Source organism: Rhinolophus hipposideros (assembly GCF_964194185.1).
Source record: "Rhinolophus hipposideros genome assembly, chromosome: 6".
Taxonomy (NCBI): Eukaryota; Metazoa; Chordata; class Mammalia; order Chiroptera; family Rhinolophidae; genus Rhinolophus; species Rhinolophus hipposideros.
In genome coordinates, this window is record NC_138052.1 from 1,473,248 (window position 1) to 1,480,129 (window position 6,882).

Consider the following 6,882-nt stretch of genomic DNA (forward strand, 5'->3'; position numbering starts at 1 on the left):
TAGCCATTCTGACCAGAGTGAGGTGATATCTCATTGTAGTTTTCATTTGCATTTCTCTGATGATTAGTGACATTGAGCATTTTTTCATATGTCTGGCCATCTGTATGTCCGCTTTGGAGAAATGTCTATTCAGGTTCTCTGCTCATTTAAATTTTTTTTTTTTGTGTGTGTGTGTGTGTGTGTTAAGTTGTATGATTTTCAAAAAATAAAATTTGGGTATTAATTCCTTATCACATGTACTATGTTTCCACGAAAATAAGACCAGGTCTTATATTAATTTTGCTCCAAAAGACACAATAGAGCTATGTTCAGGGGAGGTCATCCTGAAAAATCATACTATGACTTATTTTCTGGTTAGGTCTTATTTTTGGGGAAACACGGTATCATTGGTGAATATCTTCTTCCATTGATAGGTTGTCTTTTGTTTTGTTTATGGTTTCCTTTGTTGTGTAAAAACATTTTAGTTTGATGTAGTCCTGTTTGTTTACTGTTTATTTGTTTTTCTTGACCTGGGGATATATCAAAAAAGTATTACTAAGAGTAATGTCCGAGAATTTACTGCTTATGTTTTCTTCCAGGAGTTTTAATGGTTTAGGTCTTACTTTTAAGTCTTTAATGAATTTTGAATATTTATTCTTGTATATGTACAAGAATATGTATAAGAAGGTGGTCTAGTTTCTTTCTTTCTTCCTTCTCTCCTTCCTTCCTTTCTTTCTTTCTTTCTTCTCTTTTTTCTTTCTTTTATTTACATGTATCCATCCAGTTTTCCCAACATCAGTTATTGAATAGGCTTTTGTTAAAAAAAAAAAAAAAAAACTGCATTGTATGTTCTTGCCTCCTTTGTCATAGATTAAATGACCACATAGGTGTCAGTTAATTTTTGAGTTCTTTGTTCTGTTCCATTGATTTATGTGTTTGTTTTTATATCAGTCCCATGCTGGTTTGATTACTATAATCTTATAGTATAGTTTGATATCAGGTAGCGTGATACCTCCAACTTTGTTCTTCTTTCTCAAGATTGCTGTCGTTATTCAGATTGTTTTGTGGTTGCCAATAAATTTTAGGATTATTTGTTCATCTTCTGCGAAAAATGCCATTGATATTTTGATAGGAATTGCATTGAATCTGTAGATTGTTTTGGGCAATATGGGCAATTTAAGAAAGTTAATTTTTCCTATCCATGAGCATGGTATATACTTCCATTAATTTACATCTTCTTCAATATATTTCTTCAATATCTTATAATTTTCTGAGTATAAGTCTGTTGTCTCCTTGGTTAAATTTATTCCTAGCTATTTTATCTTTTTGATTCAATTGTATATGAGATTGTTTTCTTAACTTCTCTTTCTGATAGTGTATCATTGGTGTATAAAAATACAACTGATATCTGAATATTAATTTTGCATCCTGCTACATTACTGGATTAATTTATCAATTCTAATAATTTTTTTGGTGGAATCTTTAGAGTTCTATCTGTATAGTATCATGTCATATGCAAATAATGACAGTTTTACTTCTTCCTTTCAAATTTGGATGCATTTTATTTCTTTTTCTTTTCTGATTGCTGGGGCTAGGACATCCAATACAATGTGGAATAAAAGTAGTGAAAGTGGACATCCTCGTCTTGTTTCTGATTTTAAGGAAAAAGCTTTGACTTTACACAATTGAGTAAGATGTTAACTGTGAGTTTTTCATATGTGGCCTTTATTCTGTTGAAGTATGTTTCCTCTGTTCACATTTTGCTGAGAGTTCTTATCAAAAATGAATGCTGGATTTTGTCACGTGCTTTTTCTGCATCTATTGATATGATCACATGATTTTTATTTTTCATTTTGTATATGTGGTGTATCACATTAATTGATTTGGGGATACTGAACCAAACTTCCATCCCAGGAATAAAACTTACTTGATCGTGGTGTATAATATTTTTAATATATTGCTGAATTTGTTTTGCTAATGTTTTGGTGAGGATTTTTGCAGCTACATTCATTAGGGTTATTGGCCTGTAGTTTTCTTTTTTATAATATCTTTGTCTGGTTTTGGTATCAGGGTAATGGTGGCCTCATAACATGAGCTCGGGAACCTTCCATCCTTCGGGATTTTTTGGAACAGTTTAACAAGGATAGGTATTAATTATTTTCTCAATGTTTGATAAACTTCATCTGTGAAGTCACCCAGTTCAAGAATTTTGTTTTTGGGGAGTTTTTGATTACTGATTCAATTTCATCAGTAGTTATCAGTCTGTTCAGATTGTTTCTTCTTGACTCAGTCTTGGAATATTGTAGTTTTCTAAAAATTTATCCATTTCTTACAGATTGTCCAACTTGTTGGCATATAATTTTTTGCAGTGTTTTTTTTTATATGCTTTGTATTTCTGTGGTGTCAGTTGTCACTTCTCCAATTTCACTTCTGATTTTATTTATGTCCTCTCTCTTTTTTCTTGAAGAGTCTGTTAAAGGTTTATTAATTTTGTTTATCTTTTCAAAGAACCAGTTTTTGGTTTCACTGATATTTTATATTGTTTTTCTAGACTCTATTTAATTTATTTCTGCTCTGATCTTTGTTATTTCATTCCGTCTACTTTGGACTTTGCTACTTCTTTTCTTTTTTCTTTTCTTTTTTCTTTTTTTAAATTCAGATATTTATTAAACATCTAATTCTTTTCTTTCTTTATTGTTTTTGATTTTTAAAAAATTTATTGGGGTGATAATTGTTAGTGAAATTACATAGATTTCAGGTGTACAATTCTGTATTACATCATCTATATCCCATTGTGTGTTCACCACCCAGAGTCAGTTCTCTTTCCATCACCATATATTTGATACCCCTTACCATCATCTCCCTCGCCCCACCGCCCTTATGCTCTGGTAACCACTAAACTATTGTCTGTGTCTATGAGTTTTTGTTTCTTGTTTGTTTGTCTTGTTCTTTTGTTGATTTTGTTTTAAAATACCACATATCAATGAAATCATAGGGTTCTCTGCTTTATCTGTCTGACATATTTCGCTTATCATTATACTCTCAAGATCCATCCATCTTGTCACAAATGGTCCTATATCATCTTTCCTTATCGTCGAATAGCATTCCATTGTGTATATATACCACAACTTCTTTATCCATTCATCTATCGAAGGACATTTTGGTTGTTTCCATGTCTTGGCCACCGTAAACAAAGCTGCAGTGAACATTGGAGCAAACGTGTCTTTATGTATAAATGTTTTCAAATTTTTTGGGTAGATACCCAGGAGAGGGATTGCTGGGTCATATGGTTACTCTATTCGTAATTTTTTGAGGAACCTCCATACTGCCTTCAATAACGGCTGCACCAGTCTGCATCAGTATTCATCAGAGATATTGGTCTATAAATTTCTTTTCTTTTTTTTGTGTTGTCCTAACCAGGTTTAGGTATCAGGGTAATGTTGGCATCATAAAATGAGTTAGGGAGTACGGTCTTTCTTCAATTTTTTGGAAGAGTTTGGGCAGGATTGGCATTAGAACCTCTTTGAAAGTTTGGTAGAATTCACTTGTGAAGCCATCTGGTCTCGGACTTTTGCTTTTGGGAAGGTTTTGGATGACTGATTCAATTTCGTTACTGGTGATCGGCCTGTTTAGATTTTCCAGTTCTTCATGGTTCAGGCTTGGAAGGCTATATGTTTCTAAGAACTTGTGCATTTCTTGTAGGTTATTGAATTTGGTGGCATATAGTCCTTCATAGTATTCTTGCATGATCCTTTGTATTTCTGTGGTGTCCGTGATAACTTCCCCCTTTTCATTTCTGATTTTGTTAATCAGTGTCTTCTCTCTTTTTATCTTAGTGAGTCTAGCCAAGGGTTTGTCAATTTTGTTAATCTTTTCAAAGAACCAGCTCTTTGTCACATTAAGTTTTTTCTATTGCCTTTTAATTCTCTATTTCATTTAGTTCTGCTCTGATTTTTGTTATTTCCTTTCTTCTGCTCACCTTGGGTTTCACTTGTTCTTCCTTTTCTAGTTCTTTAAGGTATAACATGAGGTTATTTATTTGGGATTTTTCTTGTTTCTTGAGCTAGGCCTGTAATGATATAAATTTCCCTCTTAAAACTGCTTTCGCGGCATCCCAAAAATTTTGGTAGGATGTATTTTCATTGGCATTTGTTTCTATGTATCTTTTGATCTCTCCTGTAATATCTTCTTTGATCCAGTCGTTCTTTAAAAGTATGTTGTTTAATGTCCATGTATTTGTGTTTTTTCCTGCTTTCTTTTTGCAGTTGATATCCAATTTCAAAGCCTTGTGATCAGAGAATATGCTTGGTGTGATTTCAATCTTCTTAAATTTGCTGAGGCTGATTTTATGTCCCAATATATGGTCTATCCTTGAGAATGTTCCATGTACACTTAAAAAGAATATATAGTCTGATTTTAGGATGAAGTGCTCTATATATGTCAATTATGTCCATTTCATCTAATGTGTCATTTAGGGCTGTTATTTCATTATTTATTTTCTGTTTGGATGATCTAGCTATAGCTGTCAATGATGTATTTAAGTACCCTAGTATAATTGTGTTTTGGTCAATTTCTCCCTTTAGTTCTGTTAGTAGTTGCTTGGTGTATTTCGGTGCTCCCTGATTGGGGGCATAAATATTGATGACTGTTATGTCTTCTTGTTGTATAGTCCCCTTTATCATTATGAAATGTGTATCTTTGTATCTTGTTACCTTTTTCACCCTGAAGTCTGTTTCATCTGATATCATTATGGCTACACCTGATTTTCTCTGGGTACCATTTGCTTGGAGTGTCAATTTCCACCCTTTCACTTTGAGTCTATGCTTCTCCTTGTAGATGAGATGTGTCTCTTGGAGACAGCATATGGTTGGGTTTAGTTTTGTGACCAAATCTGCTACTCTGTGCCTTTTTATTGGTGAGATCAGTCCACTTATATTTAGGGTGATTATTGATATGTGAGGATTTCCTGTCATTCTGTCTTTAGTTTTCTGGTAAGGCTTTGTCTCCATTGTTTCTTTGCCTTTTTGTTGTTGTCTATTATTTCTGTGTGGTGGTATTCTATGATGTTTCCCTCTGTTTCTTCTTTTATTACAGTATATATTTCAGTTCTGGATTTTTTTTTTTTTTTTTTTTTTAGTGGTTACCCTTAAGATTATGTAAAAGAAAGTTTGATGTTTAGAGTATTCCATTTTCTTCAGCACGCTCACTTTCTCTGTTCCCATATTCCAGTTCAGGCCTTTACTCTCCCCTTTTTTATGTTTGGTTGCCACAAATTGTCCCTGTTGATAGTGGTCGAATAGCCTCCTTTAGTATTTCTTGTAGTGCAGGTTGTGTATTAGAAAATTCCCTCAGCTTCTGTATGTCTGGAAAGGTCTTTATTCCTCCTTCATATCTAAAGGATATCTTTGCTGGATATATTATTCTTGGCTCATAATTTCTCTCTTTCAATAGTTTGAATATTTGGTTCCACTCCCTCCTGGCTTGTAGAGTTTCTGCTGAAAAAATCTGATGATAATCTAATGGGCTTTCCTTTGTAGATTACCGTCTTCTTTTCCCTGGCTGTCTTGAGGATTCTTTCTTTGTCATTGATTTTAGACAGCTTCAATACAATGTGCCTTGGAGAAGGCCTGTTGGGATTGAGGTAATTAGGTGTTCTATTTGCTTCTTGGATTCGAGAATCCAGTTCGGTCCACAATTTTGGGAAGTTCTCATCAACAATTTGTTTGAACATATTCTCTGTTTCCTTCTCTCTTTCTTCTCCTTCTGGTATGCCCATTATTATATTGCTCTTTCTGATGGAGTCAGAAGTTCTTGCAGAGTTCTTTCATTTCTTTTAAGTCTCAAGTGTCTTTCTTCTTCCATCTGTGTAATTTCCAGGTTTCTATCTTCGATGTCACTGATTCTTTTCTCCATCTAGTCAACTCTACTACCTAAGCTGGTTATTTCATTCTTAATTTCTTGTATTGAGTTCTTAATCTCCAGAAATTCTCTTTGGTTCTTTTTGAAATTTCAATCTCTTTTATAAAATGCTCATGTTGTTCTTTGATTGCATTTTTGAGTTCATTACATTGCTTTTCTATGTTTTCTTGCATCTCGTTGAGTTTTTTCAGAACTGCAATATTGAATTCTCTGTCATTTAAGTCACATATTTCCATATCTTTAAGTTCATTTTCTGGAGACTTTTCTCTTTGTTTTTGAGCTGTCTTGTTGCCTTGGTTATTCATGACAATTACTGATTTATTGTTTCTCTTCCTAGACATCTACAGGAGTGGCTTCTGCAACTGGTTGATAGGAAGAGGTCTTTCTTTTGTTTTCCAGTACTTGTTGGTAGAATGTTTTATTTTCTCTCCGACTGCAGCCTTTTCTTTTCTCTCTCACACAGTAGTGCTATGTTTTCTCTGCACTATTCCATCTTCTCACACAATGAGGGGATTCCCTGGGAGACTGGCTTCTCCTCTGTTAACAGTTTGCCTGGGCCATAGGGCGCCACGTCCCTGTGGGGATGCGGAAGGCTTTAGAAGTTCCAAAGCTCTTTCTGCACCAGATTTAGAGCCCGTATGTTTCAGTAGTTCTGTTTACTCCTGCAGGGATCCGCCCAGATAGGTGGGGCAGTGGCGGGTTGAATTGTGAGTGGTGGCCCAGAGCAATGGCAGCGACCACCACCACAGCTGGTCCCGCTTACACAGCTCCCTCCCCTTTGCCGGAATTAATTGAGCTCGAATCTGTGTCTGCGGTCCACAATTCTCAGGACAGCAAATATTCTGTTCTTTTGATCTGACACTGCTACTGTTCTGCTTTTAACACCGGGCAGGTGGGGGCTGGGCGAGCTCTGGGAGGGTAGGGAGGTCGCGGCAAGTCTCAGTGCCTAAGGCTTCCGTTGTCTGCTCGGCAGTGAAGGCTTAA